Source organism: Lepidochelys olivacea, assembly GCF_965140295.1.
Source record: "Lepidochelys olivacea isolate rLepOli2 genome assembly, chromosome: 5".
In the NCBI taxonomy this organism is placed as follows: domain Eukaryota; kingdom Metazoa; phylum Chordata; order Testudines; family Cheloniidae; genus Lepidochelys; species Lepidochelys olivacea.
Window position 1 is genome coordinate 107,222,657 of NC_140415.1, and position 26,988 is coordinate 107,249,644.

At 41.0% G+C, this 26,988-nt stretch overlaps 1 protein-coding gene across 2 annotated transcripts in view; it reads right to left on the reverse strand.

Annotated features, from left to right (window-relative positions):
* The window catches only part of PTPRD (protein tyrosine phosphatase receptor type D), a 1,732,979-nt gene that overhangs the window by 1,309,001 nt on the left and 396,990 nt on the right, over positions 1-26,988 (reverse strand). For both annotated transcript variants that reach the window (XM_084628881.1, XM_084628884.1), the window contains one exon: positions 5,238-5,310. The gene's annotated coding sequence lies outside the window, so the exon portion shown is untranslated. The remainder of the gene's footprint in view (positions 1-5,237; positions 5,311-26,988) is intronic.

Below are 26,988 nucleotides of genomic sequence, written 5' to 3' on the forward strand. Positions count from 1 at the left end.
AGATCCTCTTTAGCCTTATTAAAGACTGAGGTAAAGTATTTGTTTAGATATTGGGCCATGCCTAGATTATCCTTAACCTCCACTCCATCCTCAGTGTTTAGTGGCCCCACTTCTTCTTTCTTTGTTTCTTCTTAGTTATATGGCTATAGAACCTTTTACTATTGGTTTAATTCCCTTAAAAGGTTCAACTCTACTTGACTTTTGGCCTTTCTCACTTCATCCCTACATGTTCTGACCTCAATAAGGTAGCTTTCCTTGCTGATCTCTCCCATCTTCCACTCCCTGTATGCTTTCTGCTTTTTCTTAATCACCTCTCTGAGATGCTTGCTCATCCAGCTTGGTCTACAACTCCTGCCTATGAATTTTTTCCACTTCTTCTTTCCTTGTTTTCTTTTTATTTACACATCTATATAACCTTTTACTATTGGTTTTAATTCCCTTTGCAAGGTCCAATTCTGCTTGGCTTTTGGCAGTTTTCACTTTATCCTTACCACAAATGCATGACAGCAGGATCTGCAGGGACACTTAGTGTGTGGCAGATTTTACACACTACCTCGTCACAAACTAAATGTTCACATTGTCCGTATGTCACATAACTGGTAACTTGTGACAATGTTTGTGTAAAATTCTAATGTAACTTTACTTTCTTGTGTGGTAGCCAAGAGCACTTGCAATTTTTAATTATTAAGATAGGGGTAACAGACATTTTTGATTATTGTGTTTCAAAAATGCCTGACTTTGGTCTAACAAGATTTCCTTGCTTGTTTTGGGTGTTTGTCCACATGATGTCAGATCTCCAAAAGAGCTAAATTACTTAAAACCCCTCCAGTTTTGGACGAGAAAACATATTCATTAGCAATAATTCTGTGCTATCGCAAGCTCTTCTGTATTTCCATTAAGACTGATTTCCTAATCACTGCTGCTTCAAGAGAGGTGACTGCCTGAGTTAAGCCATTCTAACATTCTTCTAAGGACATTTTTCGGATAGTATAGATTTAATATGAGTTGTTTCTCCTTCTTAAATGTTTACCTTGATTAGACAATAGGTTGTTTTAAAAAGTGAATTTAGTACTGGCAAAAGGTTCTAAACTGACAAACCCTAGAGACTGAAGTTCTCTGTCTAACCAAAAAAAGAAATATCAGTTCAGATTTCCACAAGCTGCTCCACCATCTTTGAACCAAAGGGAACATAACTAGGTATGAGGTGCAGTTTGTACATGGCCAATTTGATTTTTGATCTGTCTGATGAGACTGAAAGAAGATGCAATCTAGTATAATAAGTTGTGCTGGTTTCATCACATGGTCATTGGTCTGTCGCATTTGGAGTCAGTCTACCAGCAGATTTCATATAGACCACCAAATTACTGTGAGACTTAAATAATTTTCAATCTCAAACAACCTGCCCTGGATTCAAACTAATGATACAGAAGTTATAGCCTCCAAATCCTTTTTCCTAAATCCTAAAGACATCTAGCTGACAGTTAGTGTTAACAATTTTAATGTTTTTATTTTCCACTCATATTCAGAATATGACCACAGTATATTAAAAAGTTTGATAGTGAAGCTATCATTATTGTTCTGTTTTTTTTTCCTTTCTATGATCAAAAGAAGTATAATATTCTGGCTTCTTTCCCTTCCCACTCCATTAATTCTGCCTTTTTTCATCAGCTACAAATACAGCAGTTGTCTTTCACGAACAGCATTGACCCAGTTTCCTACAAAGTTCCTTCTGTTGGTGTAACTTAAGAAAGTGCCACTGAGAGCTAGGCAGAAATTTCTCCATTCATAAAAGTCTAAGGATGAAATCTTGGCCCCACTGAAGTTAATGGGAGTTTTGCCATTGACTTAAATGGCAACAACATTTACTCTGAGAGCATGTCTACATGAGTACTTACTGTGTGGCAAAGAGAGGGTGTAAATCTACAGCATTCCAGGATGCTATGCACTAAGTGACTGTGTAGACCCTGCTGATGCACACTAAAAGTTTCCTAGTGCACTCTGACATAGTACTCAATGTGCCAAAGGCAACTTTTAGTGCACATAAAGAACGTCCACACGGACACAACGCACAGCATGCTGGAGTTTGCTGCACAGTAAGTGCTCATGTAGACATGGCCTTTTTGTTACTCCTTTAAAGAACAAAGACGCTGGAACCCCAATACATCTCAAAGACTGAAATAGCACTTCCAGGCTAACAAAGATGCATTATTTTTTTACTTTAATTCAGAGTCATCTATTGTCCTTCTGATATTGTAGAGCAGAAGCTGTAACCTGGTTATATTTTTAATAGATTTTCAGTTAGGTAAAATTAGCTGATTTATAAAGTTTTCATAAATTGGAGAAATTGTTTCACTCCTAGAATCATCCTCTTTAGCACTTAATTTGTCAAGCTAAAATTTGGTGAAATACGTGACACTTGATACAGCACTGAAACCATCTCCAAAAGAAACTGTGAAAGTTTAGAATGATTTAGCATGGCATATAGCATACAGCATATAATAGGCAATACCTAGGTAGGTTTAGGTTAAAAAAAAAAAAGCATCTAAGCACATAATTTATTCATGTTAATTTGTTTCTCCCTGCCTCCCAGGCTTTTAATCTCCAATGATTGCTCCAAATAATTTTATTTTTGAATGTTTAGGACACATGATTAGAGGCATTTTCTCATAATCCCATAGCCTAAACTTGAGTAATAAGATCTTCAACATGCAGAGGAAATTATTACTCAGAGCAAAAAAAACAAACAAACACAGGGCTAAGATTTCTTTTTTATATAAAATATAAGTTTGCATATTTATCTCATATTTATTTACTTAATTTTCTTTAAAATCACTGGCTAAATACTGCAAATAGAAGTTTGTTTGAAAAACTGGAGATGTAGATAATTCTGCTTAAGGGTATGCATTTGGTTCTAGGATCATTCTTATTTGTCTTGGACAAAACATACTACTGAATGGAACCACTGGGAGTACATTTATACTAAGAACAGCACAACATGGACTAGATAATTTTATTACTTTTAATAAAATTTGCAAATATGCTAGCTAAAATAATTCTATGAGTGATCAAATCACACGATTTAGGGCACAAATTAAGCTGTTATTCACCTGCAAGGATCAGGAAGAAATTGTTCCTCCAGGCACAGTTTGCACAACTGACAGGACTGTTTTCATCTTCCTCTAAAATATCAGACACTGACTGTGTGGAGTAGCTGATATTGTTATTCAAAGGTATGGTAGGTGGCAGGATAGTTCAAAGGGTCCCTCTTCACACAGCAATGAGGGCCCAGAAAGCTGCATGTTGCCACCACGAGCGGGCTCTGAAATGTGTGGTGCTTTTATAAATGAAAGACTATATCTGCTTAAAAGCTTTCCTTACATTGCTTGAAGAACTGACCAGAGCTGAAAGTAGGATATCACACGAGAGTGGCCAGTGGTCCCAGCTATACCACCAACATACATTTTTACTGATCAAGTATATTTAAGTAAATACTGTAATGAAAGTAACAACAAGCAGTTGCATAGTATTTTGAGCGTGACTCCACAAGCCCTTAATGCATCAAACTCTCACTTACTTCTTTTAGTGCTGTTTGAATGGAGTATTCTGCATGAATGGGACCTCTATTTTGCAGGGGCTTTGCTAGAATTAGCTCATTAATCTTTGCAACACACATTTAAAGTAGCAGAGTACCATACAACTTCAACTGCATGAATGTCATGGGGAACACTGAATGAGCTCAAAGGAAATCTTCAGAGGGTTGGGCAGGACATAATCTTGTTTCAAACAAGGAAGTTTGGATAAATGAGAGTATATTATATTATCATCCTGATTTTACAGATGTAATAACTGAGGCCCAGAAAAGGTAAATGATTTAGTAACAATGATATAGCTTGTCATGGTTAGCATTCATGAGTTCCTGGACTCCAGTGCTACTGTGACTTCCACTTTATTGCAAAAAGAACAGTCAATATGTATCTTCTCACTAGGATGAATGAAGAGGAAGCACAGAGCAGTTAAATTACTTGCCTGAGGTTATACAGTGAATCAATAGCAGAGAAAGGAATAGAAACCAAGGCTCCTGATGCACCCACCCACTGGGCAGTGATCTATCCATTGGACAGTAGCATTTCTCAGAATTGTTCTGAGAGTTGAGGAATATGTGAATACCACTCTTGTTCTCCCAGCTGAAGGTCAAATTCAGCAAAAATATTTTTATTAAAACAAAGTATTTCTTTTCTGAAAAAAGATCCTTAGACAATGACTTTATTATTGGGAGGAAGGGATTTGCCAGATCCCCTGTGGAACCTCAGTACTTCCTCCTAACTTAACTCCCTTACTCATCTCAGCTGTGTAGAAACCATCTGTCAGCCAAGCATTGATTGAACAGGATGCAGCTACCCCTCAGACTTCTCCTGTAACCAGCGAGATAGCTGTTGAGCAGAGCTGGTAAATTAAAGACGCTGGGGGGAAGGAAATACTGGACATTTTTGGCAAAGTGTTTTGTTAAAATTTGGAAATAAATAATAATAATACATTGCAACCAGCTCTTCTGCTGAGCAATGCAAGCACATCCCTGAAACTTCTGGAACAGATAATGCTGAGTCCACAACACTGCAGAGGATTATTTAATAGATTCCAAAGCCAGAAGGGACCATTGTGCTCATCTAGTCTGACCTCCTGCATAACACAGGCCATAAGAACTTTCCCAAAAATAATTCCTAGAGCAGATCTTTTAGAAAAACATGCCATCTTGATTTAAAAATTGTCAGCAATTAAGAATCCACCAGGACCCTTGGTAAATTGTTTTAATTACCCTCATTGTCAAAAATGTAGGCTTTATTTCCAGTTTGAATTTGTCTAGCTGCAACTTCCAGCCACTGCATCATGTTATACCTTCCTCTGCTAGATTGAAAAGTCCAGTGTTTGTTCCCTATGTAGATATTTATTCTCCATGCTCCTCCTTAATCTTCTCTTTGTTAATCTATATAGATTGAGCTCTTTGAGTCTATCACCATAAGGCAGGTTTTCTAGTCCTTTAATCATTCTCAGTACTCCTCTCTGAACCATCTCCCATTTTTAAACATCCTTTCTGAATTGTGGGCATCAAAACTAGACACAGACCAGCAACAGTCGCACAAGTGTCAAATATGCAGTTAAAAAACCACCTATTTTAAAAGCCATATCACAAAATGACATTTCATTTGAATAAGGTAATAAGCAAATCAATACAAACTTACCAGTTTACCACAATATGCTCCCAAGACAATCACTGACTGGAGGATTAAAAGTGTGAGACACCTCAAGTTTTCCCTGTAAGATATATATATATAAAATTTTTACATTCACAACAGCAAATCTTGATTCCAAGAAAAAGACAAATAGTAGGTGGACAGCATCTACAAATTAACACCGCTGCATAACAGCATAATAAAGTGGAATTCATACAAGAGTATAGTACATAAAGTATCAAATAAAGGTCAGATATACTAAATGATATGATTCATAAGACATTCTCTGATGAAAACATTCATGCTACATGAATTGTGTAATTAACTACAATACCCATTTATAATCTTCTTCCCGACATGCTATTCTACTAAAAACAAATGTTGTTTCAATGGACTGTTGTTTTTAAAATGAAAACAAAACAAAACAAAACAAAAAAAAACCCCACTGATATCAGAACCAGAGGTAAATCATTAGCTTGTTAAATACCCATGAGTTATTACCAATGCTCACAGTTCTTACACAGACATGATGTTAATCAGCCTGGTAAATTATCTTAATGGTTTGTGAAAACTGGATTGTAGCCTTGCTACTAATAAAGCTAACATCCGTCAACCCCACTTACCCATACCCAATGTCAATCACCACCCTACAGGGATGTATTTTATCTCAGTTATTTAATCTTTTCCACATTGACAGAAAAAAAACAGTGCTTTAGCAGTATGCTCAAACTATATATGGGTCTAAGACTACATTCTTTGCACATGCCAAACTCATTGAAGTCGATTAGAACTTGGGATACACTGTCAGTGAAGAATCTGGCTCTCCAGTATACAACTGAAAATACAAGTACAAAGGAGGTGCAATTAAAAAGCACCTTTACTTTTCTTTGTGCATATCTTTATAATTTATTTCAAGATGAATTTAATGATCTTCTAGTTCCATTTCCCACAACACTGATTGCATATTATTTGTAGCTTGGGAAAAATAATAGTTTTTTTATCACTTATAAATATTGCTTTATAATCTAACTTCTTAATCTCCCAGTTCCTTCCATTTACAACCTCCTACATCTGTTTTTGTGGCATAAATTGCTCTGATGACCCTTCTGGCAAGCATTCATTCCGTATGTCAGCTGTCAGCCAATGCTAAATTATTTTAATTATTTATGTGTATCCTTGAAAATGATGATCTATCACACGTTCTCTTTTCTCCTAAAATGGGTAACTGCTGAAAAAGAGCTATTTTTCTATTTTTTACTATTTTACAGAGTTGGAAAATTTAACCTTCATTTTCCATTTCTTTGCAGTTCATGACCCCCAAATGTGTGCTTTAAGAAATAAACAATAATCTACAATAGTTTGTTGAATTCAATATCTTCCACGATGTAAATCCTCTAGCATTTACCCATTTCTTTTAAGGTATATCTTTTCTTTAAATTAAAGTATAATTATTTCCCTACATGAAAAAGGTATGTTACAAATCTTATTAACTTGCATTTTCCATAGCATTTAGGGTTTTTTTTTTCCTCTTCCCAGTGCCTACCAAAAGTTTAAACCTGCTTGCTGAAAAATGCCAACAAGCTGCAAGCAACTGGCAGGTGAGGTTGAAGTATCATGCTCAATAAGATGATAATTATTATCATCAATATCTGACATTTTTGAGGACAAGGTGAAAATTTCAGAGAATGATACTAATGTGAAATGACAATCCCTGGAAAGTGAACTTTCGGCTTTGGATTTAGAAGCCTCTATACTCTGGATCAGGGTGACCAGAGAGCATGTGTGAAAAATCGGGATGGGGTGGGGGTTAATTGGCACCTATATAAGAAAAAGCCCCAAATATTGGGACTGTCCCTATAAAATTGGGACATCTGGTCACCCTACTCTGGATACTTACAGTTCTGTTTTTACCACGTTACAGCACAACACAGAACCACCCTCTGTGATATTTATAATTGGTAGACATTCTCAATGGTTACCTTTTTGTTTTTCTTTTTTGGCATTGTACTTTTCAAACAAACTGTTATTAAATGAGCTACAGTCTAAATTTATGAGGACAAATTCTTGGTTCCACAGAGACAGTTGCAGTGAAGTCAATGGGAACTGCACCTTTGTCACTGAACCAGAATTTGGCCCATAGAGCTTACCTCTACTCCTAACATTATTTAATACTCCAGGTCAAATCATGCCCTCATACCTAAAAACACAAATCGCTGCACAGGAAAGACATCTCTGTAAGGATCCCACAATGGGCCTACATCACTAGTGTAATGAAGAACTTTATATGTAGCATCAAAGTAGGCTTATATTTATGTAATTGTCTCAGAGAAGCAACCCTCTTATGCAAGCACCACTGTATGTTTTGAAAGTTATCTCAGCAAGTGATGTAAAATAAACAGAGTCTAAAAAATAAACTGAGACTAAGGGCAAAGGTCTCATGAGATCTGCACAATATTACCCAGCTTTGTTTCCCCCTTCCATCCTCAGTGATGTGTACATTTTCCACTGATATTAATGGGAGATGCACATGAAGTGAGAGCACAATACAGAAGCTGAATACGACTTAACTTGACTATGCTTGAAATGAGGATGTTGCCATTCATTTTTTCACAACCATCCCACGGAGACATTTAGGAGGCTATTCAAGTTACCATAGTAAAAACCCTATTTCAAGACTACATTGATGGGTTTAATAGTTATGGTACACAGAAATGAGGTGTAAATGAGGCACCCAGGGAAGTCATTGTATTCCACCACTGTGTAAGTACTGGAACAATGTAAGAGTATACGCAACTAGGAAGATTGCTAGAGAGTGAAAGTGGGATCCAAATCTGGGCTTGAGGTACCTCATTCCAAGGTTTTGGGTTGTTTTAGTCTGAGCAAGCCTGAATCAACAAGAGTCAAGACTATCTGTTATATTAGTAGCTTGTTTATTATATGTACTAGGGTAGTCCCTAGAGCTCCCAATCAGAGACTGAGCCCCATTCTGCAAGACACTGCCTACACATATGACAGAAACATAGCTCCTTCCCCACAGAGCTTAGAATCTAAATCTAAAGTGACAGACAACACAGGTGGACACAATGTAGCCATGTCGGTCCCAGGATAGCATAGAGACCGGGTTTTGAGGTAATATTGTTTATTGGGCCAACTTCTGCTATGAGAAAGACAAGCTTTTGAGAGACACAGAGCTATTCCTCAAGCCAAAAGCTTATCTCTCTCACCAGCAGAAGTTGATCCAGTAAAAGATATTACCCTTACTCCCTTGGTTTCTCTAACAGGAGGGTACAACAGACAGGGGAAGCACAAGTTAACAGTGAGACAGTATGTCACGCACTAGGGATTTACTAACAAAGAGATTTTTTGCTATAAGCTGGGAACATATCAGTTGAAAGCAACACAGCAGGAGAAAGACCTGGCTGTATTGCTTTATCACAAGATGACTATGTGATAAGGCTGTGAAAAAGGCTAATTCAATGCTCGGATGCATCAGGTGAGGTATTTCCCAGCAGAGACAGGGAAGTGTTATTGCCCTTATACAAGGCACTGATGAGACCTCGTCTGGAATAGTGCGTGCAGTTCTGGTCTCCTATGTTAAGAAAGATGAATTCATGGAGCAGGTGCAGAGAAGGGCTACTGGGATAATCAGAGAAATGGAAAACCTATCTTGCGAGAGGAGACTAAAGGAGCTTGGCTTGTTTATCCTAACCAGATGAAGGCTGAAGGGAGATATGATTGCTGTCTATAAATATATTAGAGGGATAAATATCAGGGAGGAGAGGAGTTATTTAAGTGAAGGGCCAATGTTGATACAAGCACAAATGGATATACGCTGGACATCAAGAAGTTTAGGCTTGAAATTAGATGGTTTCTAACCATCTGAGGACTGAAGTTCTAGAACAGCCTTCCAAGGGGAACAGTGAGGCCAAAATCCTAAATGGCTTCAAGTCTGAGCTTGATAAATTCATGGAGAGCATGATGAGATTGCCTGCAAAGGCATGTGGCCCATCTGCACCTGCTAGCAGCAAAAATCCCCAATGGCCAGATATAGGGCACTAGATGGGGAGGGCGCTGAGTTAATATAGAGAATTTGTTCCCAAGTGGCTGGCTGGTGGGTCTTGCTCAGGGTCCAGCTGATCACCATACTTGGGGTTTGGAAGGAATTTTCCCCAGGTCAGATTGGCAGAGACCATGGAGTGTTTTTGCCTTCCTCTGCATCATGGGGCATAGGTTACCTGCAGGTTTAAACTAGAGTTAATGACGCATTCTCTGTAACTTGAAGTCTTTAAACATGATTTGAGAACTTCAGTAACTCAGCCAGAGGTTAAGGGGTCTACTAGAGGAGTGAGTGGGTGAGGTTCTGTGGCCTGCCATATGCAAAAGGACTGACTAGATGATCATTACGGTCCCTTTCAGCCTTAAAGTTTATGAGTCCATGAGGAGCATGGGTAATGTGTTCAGTTATGGACCAAAGTAAATAATGATTTGTGTCAGCAAAGTTTTATCTAGTCATATAAACAAACAAACAACCCCCAAAGAATATATAAAAAAAACCACAACAACCACATACACCACCCTAGTTTCATTTAGCTTGCGTTTTTGTTTGGTTGTATTATAGGTAGGCATATGACATTCAAATAAGCTAATTAATAACTAAGGATTTTGTAAAAAATAAAAGTAATATGTAACGATCCCTTCCCCCTATTTGGCATCTGAGAATCCTGAATCATTATTTGGGTGACTGTTACTAAGGTACTGCATGAAAAATATATATAATTCTTATTTCTGTGCTGTTTTCTAACAGATAGGCTGCATATTTTTACCCCTGACAACCTTGCCATTCTGAATTCCCGGTCTGAAATTGCCTTCTAGGTCTGAAATAAGTATAACAAAAAGCCATACAAAACTGACAGCCATTAAACTCACTCCACTCCCCTTTTCACACTGCATATATACCATACATAAGCAGCATTAGACATTTCAGACACAGAAGCTCATTTATTAAGTTCCATAACAAGAGCAAGGATTTATTGAAGCTGTCATTAATGTATGCATGCTGTCAACTGGTCTCCCCACTGCCCATTTGGATCACATCCACCCTGACACCTGAGACACCCAAATGGTAGCCTATTGACAATAGGAGCATAGCCTGAGTGGTGCCTATCTTGCTTAATTCATTGATTCTTCAGACTGATAGCACCAGATAAATAGGAGTCCCATCTTTCCACTGAACTTCACAATCTTTTATCAGCATTTAACCATTACCCAAGAGATAACATAGTCACTCTGAAATGTGATCTAACCATTTGGATGTCAAGTTGTAATACAGGATGAGACTATCTTTTGCTCACGAAATTGTACGAGGCACTGCAAACTACTCCTGAAGTGCCACTTGAAATGTACATTCTGTCTTTATCAGTTCATAATTACTATTGTAATTAATTAGGTTTTTCCCACATAGTGATTGATTAGTATTACCTATTGCCCTTCTGTCTTCCAAGTTTGATACATTCTGGTCATTGCCTATTCACTACGCTTTTCAGCAATTGATTTCTATGACAACTCAGACATAAGATGCATGCTTAGTTACACCAATTGTCTCTCACAAATGTGTGTGGTGAAAAACATTCAGGGCTTCTTTAGCATAAGATACAGCACTATCTGAACATCACTACCTGCCTACGCTGTTATAGCTAATGAGGTACCAGTAACTTCTGATCACACCAGTAGTTCAAGATTTTGCATATGACTGCAGAAATATTCTCTTACCATTTAAATCTGCAGAGAACCTGCATGGCAGAACATTTTATATAGTGTGACTAGTGTTTATTCCACTGGTATTACCCAGGGATAAATAATACTCTTTGCACTGCCATTTAAAGCTGCAATATTAAACTACATTCCTTAAAAAAAATGACTAGCTCTCCAACAGCTGTGGTAAAATTTTTGATTAATTATCTATTATTTTAAATACTTTTACAATCAGGCATGTATGGTAGCCTTATATATTGACTACAAATAGGAAACCAAAATACTGACCAAGGCCCCAGTCCAGGAAAACATTTAAGCATGTGCTGAAATGTAAGCGTGGACTCCTGTCCCAATTATTTCAATGGGTCTAAGCACATGCCTATATGCTGTCCTGAATAGGGATACTTTCCTTACTCAGGGCTATAAATCACTGTGCTTGTTCCTTATGAACGATCAGAGATCGATATAAAAGATTAGGTTATTTTCTCACTCTCGCTGCATTGGTCCTACTGCACGTTCCTTAGCTGCCCTGCACTTGAACCCAAGTAATAAAGCAGGTTATCAAATCGGTTATTTGATCACTGTTTTCTTTGGGACCTTACTGTGTATTATATTAGATCAGAACAAAACCTTGTGTGGACTATCTTATTTGAATATCATGTAGGGAAGAACCTCAATTGCATGCTATCACTTGGCTGGCCCTTTAAGTGAGGCAGATGCCGAGGGTACCTGTAACAAGCTCCACTCAAAGGGATGAATCACCTGGTGGAGCGGGGAGCCCCGTGGGGCTAATAAAAGGCATAGGAGAGCTAGCAGGAAAAGCTCTTGCGGAAAGGAAGTTCCAGAGGAAGAGAGGTCCCAGCGTGCCTGAACTAGGCAAAAAGAAAAGGAGTACTTGTGGCACCTTAGAGACTAACCAATTTATTTGAGCATAAGCTTTCATGAGCTACAGCTCAATTCATCGGATGCATACTGTGGAAAGTGTAGAAGATATTTTTATACACACAAAGCATGAAAAAATACCTCCCCCCCACCCCACTCTCCTGTTGGTAATACCTTATCTAAAGTGACCACTCTCCTTACAATGTGTATGATAATCAAGGTGGGCCATTTCCACCACAAATCCAGGGTTTAACAAGAACGTCTGGGGGGAGGGGGGGAGGAAAAAACAAGGGGAAATAGGTTACTTTGCATAATGACTTAGCCACTCCCAGTCTCTATTCAAACCAAAGTTAATTGTATCCAATTTGCAAATGAATTCCAATTCAGCAGTCTCTCGCTGGAGTCTGGATTTGAAGTTTTTTTGTTGTAATATCGCAACTTTCATGTCTGTAATCGCGTGACCAGAGAGATTGAAGTGTTCTCTGACTGGTTTATGAATGTTATAATTCTTGACATCTGATTTGTGTCCATTTATTCTTTTACGTAGAGACTGTCCAGTTTGACCAATGTACATGGCAGAGGGGCATTGCCGGCACATGATGGCATATATCACATTGGTGGATGTGCAGGTGAACGAGCCTCTGATAGTGTGGCTGATGTTATTAGGCCCTGTGATGGTGTCCCCTGAATAGATATGTGGGCACAGTTGGCAATGGGCTTTGTTGTAAGGACAGGTTCCTGGGTTAGTGGTTCTGTTGTGTGGTATGTGGTTGCTGGTGAGTATTTGCTTCAGGTTGGGGGGGCTGTCTGTAGGCTAGGACTGGCCTGTCTCCCAAGGATTGTGAGAGTGTTGGGTCATCCTTCAGGATAGGTTGTAGATCCTTAATAATGCGTTGGAGGGGTTTTAGTTGGGGGCTGAAGGTGACGGCTAGTGGCGTTCTGTTATTTTCTTGGTTAGGCCTGTCCTGTAGTAGGTGACTTCTGGGAACTCTTCTGGCTCTATCAATCTGTTTCTTCACTTCCGCAGGTGGGTATTGTAGTTGTAAGAATGCTTGATAGAGATCTTGTAGGTGTTTGTCTCTGTCTGAGGGGTTGGAGCAAATGCAGTTGTATCGCAGAGCTTGGCTGTAGACGATGGATCGTGTGGTGTGGTCAGAGTGAAAGCTGGAGGCATGTAGGTAGGAATAGCCGTCAGTAGGTTTTCGGTATAGGGTGGTGTTTATGTGACCATCGTTTATTAGCACTGTAGTGTCCAGGAAGTGGATCTCTTGTGTGGACTGGACCAGGCTGAGGTTGATGGTGGGATGGAAATTGTTGAAATCATGGTGGAATTCCCCAAGGGCTTCTTTTCCATGGGTCCAGATGTTGAAGATGCCATCAATATAGCACAAGTAGAGTAGGGGCGTTAGGGGACGAGAGCTGAGGAAGCGTTGTTCTAAGTCAGCCATAAAAATGTTGGCATACTGTGGGGCCATGCGGGCACCCATAGTAGTGCCGCTGATTTTAAGGTATACATTGTCCCCAAATGTAAAATAGTTATGGGTAAGGACAGTCTCTACGTAAAAGAATAAATCGACACAAATCAGATGTCAAGAATTATAACATTCATAAACCAGTCGGAGAACACTTCAATCTCTCTGGTCACGCGATTACAGACATGAAAGTTGCGATATGAGAACAGATGAAGTTTATTGTTTGGACTGAACAGTTTAAGAACAGATCTCCACTTTTTATATTATATGCACATAAATATATGTAAAGAGTATAAATGATTTTAGAAGCTTCCTATACAGACCCAAAAGTAATGAAGATAAGCCTTACCAGACAACAGATGGGTAATGTTGGGAGAAGGAGTACTCACTCTGCCCACAGAAGATGGCCCCAAATGACTGGTCATGGGATTGAGCCTGATGTACTCCTAATTTAAGACTAATGACCACACCGCACCTTTAAGCGGTGGGGGGGCGGGAGGGAATCTTGTCCAGCTCACCAAGGGAAAGGGAACAGTGCTCTATGGGTGGGAGGTCAGAAGGTGCTGCAAAAAGGGTGAATGGATCAATGTGGTGACACAGACTCATCCCCTGGGCAGAAGGATGGAAAGGTTGAAAAGGGGCAAGCCCTGGCAGGGAAAGCCCTTTTCCATGGAGCAGGTGAGGTAGCACCCACCCTCTCTCTCCTTTAGGTGGCAAAATATCAGTTTTGGTCAGGACCTGCTGTGGGCATTGTGTTAGCCGCCCCTTTTAGGAGGGCTGGGAAAGAATTTCTCTCTCATCACTAGATTGGCCTAAGTAGAGTGGGGCTTTTCCTCATCTTCCCCACAGTGGGTTCAGGGATAGCTTTGACGACATGACATGCGAAGGGGGTTAGGCTAGAGGTCGCAACTCATTATGCAAGTGTGGGGCGTATGTCCAGTGCAGGCACTCCGTAGGGAAGGGATACAGTGACCAGATAAATGGCCTGGTAAAAGACTTAAAAAGGAGGTGCTGGCTAAAGGAATGGAACTGGGCAGGAGGATTCGGGGCTCCTATTAATGGTATGCCAAGGAGCCCCCTTCCTTATAACCTACCTTAACCCTCCTACAAGAGTGGATTGATGGTAAGGTCCAAGCAATGGACTGCCTGGGGGATTTGGATGAGAAAAAAAAGAGGCTGGTGGAAGCCCCACAGGAAGTTATTGAATAAACATGAGGATACCTTCTGTGTAACCTTTTATTTGCAGGTAGTCCCAGACATCCAATAATAAAGTTGAAGCCTGATTAAAACCATATCAAGTGTCTACAGTCCTCCTTTTGGTATAGCCGAACAACAAAGAGCTATTAGACCTGAATAAGCCCAAGAACCTACTAATTATATAACTTCAGACTAAAGATAATGAGCTAAAATTCAGCCTGGCCTGATGTATTGAGATTCAGAAGCAACATTCACAGGTAAAATGTTACAGTTTTTGCTCTGTTTTAATAGGTCTGAGAACAATACTGAACACCCATTAATGCTTCACCTACTTTGTACATCTTATGGAAGTACTTTATCAGGGAGTTGCATCAAATACAGCCTGGTAAGCACTTCTTCAAAATTTTGGATTATATAAACATAGCCTTTGAATGGCAGTATACTACTCTCCATTTTTTGCTACGCAAACAGCTCAACTACCATTACACCATCAGAACCCCATGGATATTGTCACTCTACTTTGTCCCACATAATCACATATGACTTTCTGTATAGCAGCTAAAATCTTCTGATTAAGGATGACTGACTGGGATTTCCTTCAAAGACTATCAGGATCACTTCTTAGGCAGCTGGAGGAATTCTTCATGATAAAGGCGACAGCACTGCCTCACAGTAGAAATAAGATGAGATCCATCCAGAAGAACATTATGAGGCAAACCTTGATGGACTCTGATACAAGAGATTACGCCTGGAAATGGAAACCAGGTCTCCTGCTGTTGTCAATAGGCCTCATGGCCAGTTGTCCCCTCTCCTTTCACAAGAGACTCACACAGAATACATATTCCATTTTAGGGAATTTACCTTTTCAAGATATGAAAATCCTTGATAGAATTTTCCCCATTTTCACCTTGTAATGGCCTAATGGCCTTTTAAGACCAAAAGAGGCCATTTGAGCAGGTCTTTGTGTAACACGTTAGACCCCAAGAGAGGGAGAACTTGTGAAAAAGTTTGTAGAGATTTTTGATGTGAACTGATTATTTCCAGGAACCTGAAGGGAAACGTAGGCAGGATACTGCAGTGGCAAGGGGCATGCTCAGAGACTGCATCCTTTCTACTCCTATCCCCCACAAAAAAAAAAAAAATCCCTTTTCAATGAAGGGCTTCATATCACCAAAGATCATATTGCAATCCCACCCTTCCAAGTGCCTGCTGAAAACATTTATTATTCAAGCAGAAAAACACTGTCCTTCTCAGTGAAGAGGCATCTTCATAAACCAGCATCTTGATTTTTTAAATATTTCAGTCTAATCATGTGATGAATTCCCCCAACTCCACATATTCCCTCCACTAAGTTTTCCCCAGTAAGAGCTTAAAAAGAAAATGAGTTTGCTAGCCATTAAAAAAAAAAATAAATCATGTTTTAGTTTCCCTGCCAGGTGCTGTGCTTTGGGTAGTAAAGGCGAAAGAAAGAACAATAATCTATTTCCATATCCTCTTTCCATGAATTTGAATATGGTCTATAATAAAACAGATGTCCCTCCCTTCTTCCCACAGGTAAGTAAGTATTGGGATAGGAATCACCAAGGGCTATGGTAGGATGCCATGTCTTTCAGAGTTTGGCCCAGAACTTCCTGCAAGAGTTCTGCTTATTTGTATAGTAGTGCTATCACTCTAAATTCAGTTTACGCCCACATACTGGGATTAAGTGTCTTCTGAATCCATCTGAGCACGGAAGGACATAGTTCACAGGTGAGTGTCTTTGTAAGGTTGCAGTGCCCTCCAAAAGACATGGAAGTAGTGGGTGAGAATGGAGAATTGCAGATATGGCATTTTTATAAGTTTTCCTATTGATTGTTTTCTTATTTCAGAGTAGCAGCCATGTTAGTCTGTATTCGCAAAAAGAAAAGGAGGACTTGTTTTCTTACTGTTACAAAAAAAAACAAAACAACCCAACAACCCACAAAACTGCTAGAGACCTTATGAAGACAGAAAAGTAAACTGGAAAGATAACAGCAAGAATCCTGAAACATGCCAAACATTTCAAGAGTGCTGACTCCCTGTGCTGCTGCCTCTTATTTGAGGAGGAGGAACCCATTGTCCTGCACTGGTGTCTGAGTTGGCAGAAATTAAATTCGCTCATGTTACAACTGTAGAATTGTAAAGCTGTATAAACTGCAAGAGAAGTGTATCAGTCTGTTTGGAGTGTTTATTTTATATGATCTTGCAATCCCCTTGCCTCTGGTGGAACATTGTGTTATACATGACAATGGGCTGAGTCAATCATTCTGCAATCAGCAGCATTTGAGTAGCCACTGTACTTTACACAGTCACACCTGAAGCAGAATGAATAGGAGCAAGTAAACAATCAGCATGCCCTATTAGCTGCATGCTGTCACCATTGGAAGTTTAATGGCAGTATTCAAACAGACTTACATACCAGTTTCCCTCTGCTTTCAGCTGTCCTACTTCTATTTCAGGGTTACATTAGGATGTTGTAATAAACCAGTCATCATGTTGTTTTATGTACATATATTGGCACCAGTTGATTCCTTGTGGCTAGACCTGTTTAATTGCACACTACCAGTTATGCAGGGTTGGATGAAATCACATAGGTTAACACATTAAGAATGTGAGACACATTTTTCAATATTGAAGCAGAAACATTTTTTGTTTTCTTAAAACAATTAATACAAATCATAGATATTAGATATTGAAGAATAACATGTGGTCAATCAATCCATTCTATTCTTAGTGAAGGGTGTTTCTGTACACTGTAAGTTCTGGTGTTTTGTAAATCTAGTTTTAAATGCACCCAGTGAAAGGGCTCCCACCACTTCCCATCTCTCAGGATGTTTTCCTGATGTTCTGTATACATTTTACCTCTCTTATATCTACACTAGCACTTTTGTCGGTATAACTTATGTCACTCAGGTGTGTGAAAAAACAACACAAGTTACTCCGACGCTCTCCTGCCGACATAGCTACCGCCACTCGTTGGGAGCAGTTTAATTATGCTGATGGGAAAGCTCTCTCCCATTGGCCTAGCGTGGCTACACAAGAGATCTTACAGTGCAGCAGCCACATCAACACAGCTCTGCCACTGTGAACTCTATAGTGTAGATATGGCCTATTCCATCCCATTACTTCAAATGATAGTCCATTGAACAACTCTAAATTCCCTTCCATCCAAAGAAAGTAAAGTCAATAAAACTGGAGTATGGCAAACTTGGTCCAATATATTGATTCTGGGTGTTCAGCTTGCTTTAAATATGTTCATAATTACAACTTATTAAATGAATGGTGGTTATACAGTGGTGAAGCCTAAAACAGAGCAACAGACAATCAAGAACGAACAAACCATTAGAAAGTATGAATAACAGGATGGAAAAGCCTTGGGAAGACTTTTCAAGACATCTCAATAAAAGCTCAGCAAATTTTTTCCAACTAAAACCTTCCCCTCCCCCCCCAATGAAATATAGATTTGGATTGACTGAAGGTTTTCATAAATTTATGTTGAATTTGCCAACTTTTTCATCCAAATTTTTTTGTTTTGTTTTGTTTCAACATTTTCTAAACAAAAGGTTTTAATTTTTCTGTCCAAAACAACGTTTCAGTTTGAAATGTCCTTCAAATTTATTTTAAAAAGTAACTTTACATTTAAACAAAATTATTTTGGATAAAACAAAACATTTAATTCAACTTTTTTTTTTAAACTTTTTGGTTTACCAAAAATTTCCAAAACTTTTCATTGTGATTGGATGCAAAACAATAAAAACAAAAACAACCAGCTCTGCCAGCAAACTGAAAAATCAGTTATTCACACAGCACTATTCCCTATATTTAGGGCATCATTTTCTTCATGTTCTTATAATTATCTATCCTTCAAATGCTGACGTCCTCCTTTCACGTTTCTATGTCTCTCTCTGCCCTGTTTCTACCCAGGTCTTTTTAATGCCCTCATGGTTAAAACAAACTAATTTCTCATAACAGTATAGCTTTGAGTTCAAGGTTTTAGAGTCACAGATGATAGAAACTTGAAAATGAAATGTGTATGAAATCATCTAGTCCACCCATGCACCAGTGCAAGATTGTTCTGCAGGTTGCACAGCCAGCCAGCCTGTTGTGCAGAAACGGGAAAGTAAAAATTATGTAACAAGCGGCTAGTGTTTATTAAAAACAAAACAAACAAAAAATCTAACAGAACATTAGATTTAAAGCAAATCAAAACACCAACTGAACACCACCACCACAAATATGGAAATCCAGAGGATATTCCAAACTCCATGAAGAATATCCTATTTGAAAAGATGTCATTGATATTTTCAACATAAAAAGAAGAATCTCAAGTTATCATTGAGTACTTGCGGGCTGTCATGTGCATATCTCCTAAGAATGTGCATCATATATAAGCAGGGGACTGTGAAGGTTCCAAAAGTTTTTTTTTTTTTTCTAAATACCTACCTCCCCATGTCACAAAATTTAGGGGATTTAGTGAGGGAGGATGGTCCAGTGATTACAGCACTTGTTTAAGACTTGGAGACTTGGGTTAAATACCCCTGTGTGACTATGGGCAAGTCACTTAGGGCCAGATTTTTAAAAAAGGGTTTGTAGGAGCCTAAAGGAGGAAGAGCAACAACGTATCAAGTGGGATTTTCAAAAGTGACTAGGCACTTGTCTGCATCTTTAGGAACTTAAATAACTTTAAAAAATCTGTCCTTTAGTCTTGCTCTTTCCCAGCTGTAAAAATGGGGTTAATCGCTCTTCCCTCCCTCACAGGAGTTGCGTGACAATGAAAACATTAGAGATTGTTGTGACAGTCTGGAAATCTGTCCATGTGAATTTATGAATTCCAGTTTGACTTTATGAACTCTCTGTATGTTTATAAACATATGACTGTCTTTTATTGTATTATTAAATCATACCTCTTGTATTAAGGGGAGGGGACACTAGCACTTGGGAGTCTCCCCCTGAATGGGACAGACAGTAAGGACCATCAACAATTGAATAAACTTGGATTAGCAAGACAATGCAGACTGTTTGCGGGGCAGGGGAACTATTGATTTGCTAATTATTTTTTTATGTAAGACAAATGGGTTTGTGCATGTGAATGCACAAGTCTGGGGTATGAGTTCTCATGCTGGGACTCTTGAACAAAACTTGCAGAAGGACCTGTGTGTGTTCAAGCAGACCACTAAAAGATGGGGCCGAGGGAGAGTGGGTGCAGAATAATTTTGGATTCTTTGGAAGACACTGATTGTGACCCAAAGGACACTCAGGAGGGTGAGGAAACAGAAGCATGGACTTGTATGCCGGTGTTTATTTTTCTGTAGATCTGTATATCTCTTGTGCTGTCTCTGTGAGTAAAGTGTGTGTGAGTTTAGACAGTCCTTTGCAGTGTCTATGTGCTACTTGCTTATACTGATATGTAATCCTCCAAAAGGAAAATAGTATACCAGAGGGCTCACATCTTCAGTGGAATTCTATCATGCACCAGCTATAAGGGAGGGTTGGAAGAACCATCACTGGTTTCAAGGCCTAGCCAATTGGATTGTGGGTCCCCCAGTGCCGGTAGGTGTCTCAGAGCCAGACAGTGATTAAACTATGCCCACATCCAGCAATCCAAATGCACATGGGACCCAAGGTTTGGGTCCAGTACAGGAGCCTGGTCCAAAACGATTGCCTATCAAGGCTGGAACAATTGTGAAGTGCTCAGATATTACAGATGCCTATGGTAGATAGAAGATGGTGTTACAGTGCAGTTATGCTTTTGCATTAGTGTGAAAGTAAGAACTTTAGTAACTATGTGTCATAAATATAAAGGGAAGGGTAAACCCCTTTGAAATCCCTCCTGGCCAGGGGAAAGCTCCTCTCACCTGTAAAGGGTTAAGAAGCTAAAGGTAACCTCGCTGGCACCTGACCAAAATGACCAATGAGGAGACAAGATACTTTCAAAAGCTGGGAGGAGGGAGAGAAACAAAGGGTTTGTGTGTCTGTCTGTAGTCGTCTTGGCCGGGGACAGAACAGGAATGGAGTCTTAGAACTTTTAGTAAGTAATCTAGCTAGGTATGTGTTAGATTATGATTTCTTTAAATGGCTGAGAAAAGAATTGTGCTGAATAGAATAACTATTTCTGTCTGTGTATCTTTTTTGTAACTTAAGGTTTTGCCTAGAGGGGTTCTCTATGTTTTTGAATCTAATTACCCTGTAAGATATATACCATCCTGATTTTACAGGGGGGATTTCTTTATTTCTATTTACTTCTATTTTTTATTAAAAGTCTTCTTGTAAAACACTGAATGCTTTTTCATTGTTCTCAGATCCAAGGGTTTGGGTTTGTGGTCACCTATGCAAATTGGTGAGGCTTTTTATCCAACATTTCCCAGGAAAGGGGGAGTGCAAGTGTTGGGAGGATTGTTCATTGTTCTTAAGATCCAAGGGTCTGGGTCTGTAGTCACCTAGGCAAATTGGTGAGGCTTTTTACCAAACCTTGTCCAGGAAGTGGGGTGCAAGGTTTTGGGAAGTATTTTGGGGGGAAGGACGCGTCCAAACAGCTCTTCCCCAGTAACCAGTATTAGTTTGGTGGTGGTAGCGGCCTGTCCAAGGGGTAATATTTTGTACCTTGGGGAAGTTTTGACCTAAGCTGGTAAAGATAAGCTTAGGAGGTTTTTCATGCAGGTCCCCACATCTGTACCCTAGAGTTCAGAGTGGGGGAGGAACCTTGACACTATGTAAGGCCATTACATCTGTGATAATGGTTTTGCATTGTTATGAAAAATTGGAGGATTGGGCCAAGAGAAATCTGATGAGATTCAACAAGGACAATGGAGAGACCTGCACTTAGGAAGGAAGAATCGCATGCACCGCTAGAGGCTGGGGACCGACAGGCTAAGCAGCAGTTCTGCAAAAAAGGACCTGGGGATTACAGTGGACGAGAAGCTGGATATGAGTCAGCAGTTTGCCCTTGTTGCCAAGAAGGCCAAAAGCATATTGAGCTGTATTAGTAAGGGCATTGCCAGCGATCGAGGGAAGTGATTATTCCCCTCTACTCGGCCCTGTTGAGGCCACATCTTGAGTACTGCATCCAGTTTTGGGCTCCCCACTACAGAAGAGATGCGGACAAATTGGAGAGAGTCCAGCAGAGGGCAACAAAAATGACTAGGGGGCTTGGGCACATGACTTACAAGGAGAGGCTGAGGGAACTGGGGTTATACCTCTACCCCGATATAATGCGGTCCTCAGGAGACAAAAAAAATCTCACTGCATTATAGGTGAGACCGCGTTATATCAAACTTGCTTTGGCCCCCCATTCCTTGTTCCCTGACCGCCCCCTCCAGAAACCCCCATCCCTAATCACCCCCAGGACCCCAGCCCCTACCCAACCCCCCTGCTCCCTGTCCCCTGACTGCTTCAACCCTTATCCACACCCCCCGCCCCCCGACAAGCACTCACCGGCAGCGGTGGGCAGTGGAGCAACGCAGCCCCAGCCCACTCCACTGCGCTACATCCCAGGCACGGCACTCCGCTTCCTGCCACCGGTGAGTGCAGGGAGGTTGGGGAAAGGACGCCCCCTGCACTCACCAGCAGCAGGAAGCGGCGCCACATGGCCCCAGCCCACTCCGCTTTCCTTGCCCCAGCCCCAGCCATGTTGCTGGGGGGAAGGTGGGGGAGGTTAGGGAAAGGTCCCGCACTCACCTGCGGCGGGAAGCGGACTGCCGGAGCTGGCAGAGTGGAGTGGGCTGGGGCCGGGCTGCTCCGCTTCCACTGCTGCTGGTGAGTGCGGGTGGAAACCCTTCCCCAAAGGCCCCTCCCCCGAGTGACATGGCTGGGGCCGAGGTGAGGGAAGCAGAGCGGGCTGCTCCCAGCGCCCTGCTAATCCCACTCTGGATTGGTCCCCTCTGGAACTGCGGGGCCCCCAAAAGTGCCCCCCACAGCTCCTGCCTCCCAGGCCAGGGGGGGCGGGGGTGTCCCTGACCACCCCCGAGACCCTCTGTGCCTTATTTAACCCCTTGGCCCCGGCCTGGCACCCTTAACACACTGCTCAGAGCAGCATGTCAGAGCTTTACCGTGTTGTATGTGAACCCGCGTTATATCGGGGTAGAGGTGTATTTAGCCTACAGAAGAGTAAGGGGAGATTTGACAGCAGCCTTCAACTACCTGAAGGGGGGTTCCAAAGAGGATGGAGCTAGGCTGTTCTCAGTAGTGGCAGATGACCGAACAAGGAGCAATGGTCTCAAGTTGAAGTGGGGGAGGTGCAGGTTGGATATTAGAAAACACTATTTCACTAGGAGAGTGGTGAAGCACTGGAATGGGTTACTTAGGGAGGTGTTGGAATCTCCATCCTTAGAGGTTTTTAAGGCCCGGCTTGACAAAGCCCTGGCTGGTATGATTTAGTTGGGGTTGGTCGTACTTTGAGCAGGGGGTTGGACTAGATGACCTCCTGAGGTCTCTTCCAACCCTAATATTCTATGATTCTACAATATATTAACATGTTCTGATTTCTGCTGTGTCGTGGACCAGGTGCATGCAAAGAAGTGTGGTTCAACAAAGGTAAATGCTTGATGATAACCTGAAAGTGGCACAGCAGAGACAAAATTACTTCTGGGTGTAGTGAGATCTAACCCCTTCAGTGCTTTATGTTAATCCCATCAGTGGTTAACAGCACCGTTTCCTGTTCCTTATCTCTACTTGAAAGTGCATATCACTTAAATGACATAAAAACATTTTATCTGCACTTTGATGGTAGAAAAAAGACAAGGATAGCTCATCAAAAGCACTAGGGAGAGAACTGTAGGGGGCCATTTAGCAGTCTGGCAAAATACCCAGCAGTGGTATTCATCTGTATTCAGAGAAAGCATCCACAGCTTGGGGCAGGATTCTGGAACTAGACAGACTATGACACCTGTAAAAGCAATTCAGGAAACTAGTAAGCATAGGGGAATTGGAAGAGCAGGGCTTTTGTTGGGTCACAACCCATACAAGCAAATTAGAAATGGATCCTTTTCTAAAACGAGATGTTCAAATTGAAATAGTATGTGCATCACGAAGGATTAGCCCTTCCATCTTCTAACTAGAAAGATATTAAGATACTAACAGTGATACACACAAGATTAACCGAGGTAGACATCTGGAAGTTTCCACAAATAAATCCTAATATTTTCTGGAGACATGAAAAAGATCAACCTTTATTATTTTTGACAAAGAAATCGTATTGACAAAAGTTGCTTACTCAAGGTGAATTTTCTCTCTACGAGTGACACAGTATTATCTGTGATATCTGATAAACATTTTGAAAATGGCTGGGTATAGAGCTAAAAGTTGAATTCTATCTAAATAAAAGTTGATGAATTCCAAGGTAAAAGGATATAAAAATATTTTCATCTGGAATTCAAAGAGCAATTAGTTATTGTGCAAATAAAATTTTAGTGAATTATTCTCTATGTGACCACTTGTTTTTAATTAACAAAGAACACATGTGGGTCACCACTAGCTGAATCTTGAACCTAGGAAGCAGTAGCAGCATCCAGGTAGAGAGACAGTTAAATCAGAATACATCAGAGACAGTCATTTTGATGAAGATTAAATGTGGGGCCTAAAGTAGCCAACAATATTTTTAAGAGTGAAAATAATTGAAAACAAATACTGCAAAAGAAATAAACAGAGTTTCAGAAACACTAGATAAGGCTGTGAGAGGAAGAAGTGCTACCCAGAAGTGGCCAGAATTATGAGGAAGGTTGTAGATAGAGATGTCACATGTCACCTAACCAGTCCATTGTGGGGGAGCGTACACCTAGGAATTATGCTGCCATTAGTGAACTACCACCATTTCCTGGGGATAGGAAAGAATGGCATGAATGCAATATCAAGTTTATTACAATAAAGCTATCAAAATTAATGGATTGATTAGATTTTTTATCTTATAATTGTGTTAATAAGGCACAGTTACATTTGCTATTATTAAGTATGCTAATATATGAATATTTTACTGATCCACTACATACAGATTAAAACTAAGGTAATTGTACACATGTATCAATCCATTCATCCATCATGTGGATTAGAGGTTTATTTATATTTAGCAGTATGGGAATATTTTAGCAAGAATTTGTACCAGCATCTATCCTTATGCAAACACATTTTCACCAACAGACTGCAATGTAACATCTCTCTCCAGGTATGCCCCAAGCAGGCACCTTTTCTGGGAATGACTTTACAGCTCAAGTAAATCAGTGTTCCAATGCTATAAAGTCATTCTCAAAAGTATTGCTTTTGAGCAATAAAGGCAGCACAATAAAGAACAATATCAAGGAACGAGGCATGGCCCCCTGGGATTGTAGTAGCATAGGAAGCAAAATACAGTACTGAGGCTTCAGTGTGCTGTTTGCTAGAGATTTAAACTCTAACAAACAAGTCCCTATGGGCAGATAAAGAGAAAGTGTACTTAACCTCTCTTCACCTATTAGGATGGCATCAGAGACATTTTACCTTGCACTTGGTTTATCTATTTCTAGTCCTGGTTTGCATCAAACCCAAACTACACAAGTACTCAAGGAACTCCCACATCTAAGGATAATGTATTGGCAGGCACGGGGCAGGTGATGTGGTACAGAATGCCTTTGTATTAGGCGTTGCCTTCAAAATGAGAACTTCATTTAGGACACAGAGGCTTGCCTTCTTGCCTTCTCCATCTTTGTTCTTCTTTCAGTATAGTAACATCAGGGTACTTTAAAGCAACAATGAAGCAAGAACAGGGACAATGGCAGATATTTTAAAGACTGTTTTATACACATTTTTATTAAAGTAAACTTCAGACCTGATTCACCTTGCTGCTTCTGTTAGGGTTGCCAGGTGTCTGGTTTTCGACCAGAATGCACGGTCGAAAACAGACTCTGGTGGCTCTGGTCGGCACTGCTGACCGGGCCATTAAAAGTCCGGTTGGTGGCGCAGCGGGTACCTGGGGCTAAACGCAGGGTTCCTATCTGCCTTGGCTCCATGCGGCTCCTGGAAGCGGCTGCCAGATCCTTGCGGCCCATAGGTTCAGGGAGGCTCCATGTGCTGCCCCTGCCCAAGAGCCAGGTCCACAGTTCCCATTGGCCGGGAACCACGAGCAAATGTGCCTGCGGGTGGGAGGGCGCCGTGGAGCCTCCCTGGTGGCCCATGCTTCTAGGGGCCCCAAGGACCTGGCGGCCGCTTCCTGGGAGCTGCGGTAAGCGCCACCAGGACCCTGCACCTCCTCCCACACCCCAACCCGCTTCCTGAGCCCAGAATCCCCTCCCATACTCAAACTCCCTGTCATAAATGTAAAGGGAAGGGTAAACCCCTTTGAAATCCCTCCTGGCCAGGGGAAAGCTCCTCTCACCTGTAAAGGGTTAAGAAGCTAAAGGTAACCTCGCTGGCACCTGACCAAAATGACCAATGAGGAGACAAGATACTTTCAAAAGCTGGGAGGAGGGAGAGAAACAAAGGGTCTGTGGGTCTGTCTATATGCTGGTTTCTGCTGGGATAGACCAGGAATGGAGTCTTAGAACTTTTAGTAAGTAATCTAGCTGGTATGTGTTAGATTATGATTTCTTTAAATGGCTGAGAAAAGAATTGTGCTGAATAGAATAACTATTTCTGTCTGTGTATCTTTTTTATAACTTAAGGTTTTGCCTAGAGGGGTTCTCTATGTTTTTTAATCTAATTACCCTGTAAGATATCTACCATCCTGATTTTACAGGGGGGATTTCTTTATTTCTATTTACTTCTATTTTTATTAAAAGTCTTCTTGTAAGAAACTGAATGCTTTTTCATTGTTCTCAGATCCAAGGGTTTGGGTCTGTGGTCACCTATGCAAATTGGTGAGGCTTTTTATCCAACATTTCCCAGGAAAGGGGAGTGCAAGTGTTGGGAGGATTGTTCATTGTTCTTAAGATCCAAGGGTCTGGGTCTGTAGTCACGTAGGCAAATTGGTGAGGCTTTTTACCAAACCTTGTCCAGGAAGCGGCCAATCCAAGGACGACGGGGGGAATATTTTGTACCTTGGGGAAGTTTTGCCCTAAGCTGGTAAAGATAAGCTTAGGAGTTTTTTCATGCAGGTCCCCACATCTGTACCCTAGAGTTCAGAGTGGGGGAGGAACCTTGACACTCCCTCCCAGAGCCTGCACCCCAAACCTCTCCACATCTCAGCCCTCTGACCCAGCCATAAGCCCCCTCCTGCACTTCATCCCCAACCAAGAGCCCACACCCCGAGCTGGAGCCCTCACCCCTCCCCGCACCTCAGCCCTCTGTCCCAGCCTGGAGCCACTCCTGCACCCCAACCCCCTCAACCCTGACCCCACCACAGAGTCCATATCCCCAGCAGGAGCCCTCACCCCCCCCCCAACCGCCTGCCCCAACCTGGAGCCCTCTCCTGCACTCTGAACACCTCATTTCTGCCCGCACCCAGAGCCTGCACCCCCAGCCGAAGCCCTCACACCACC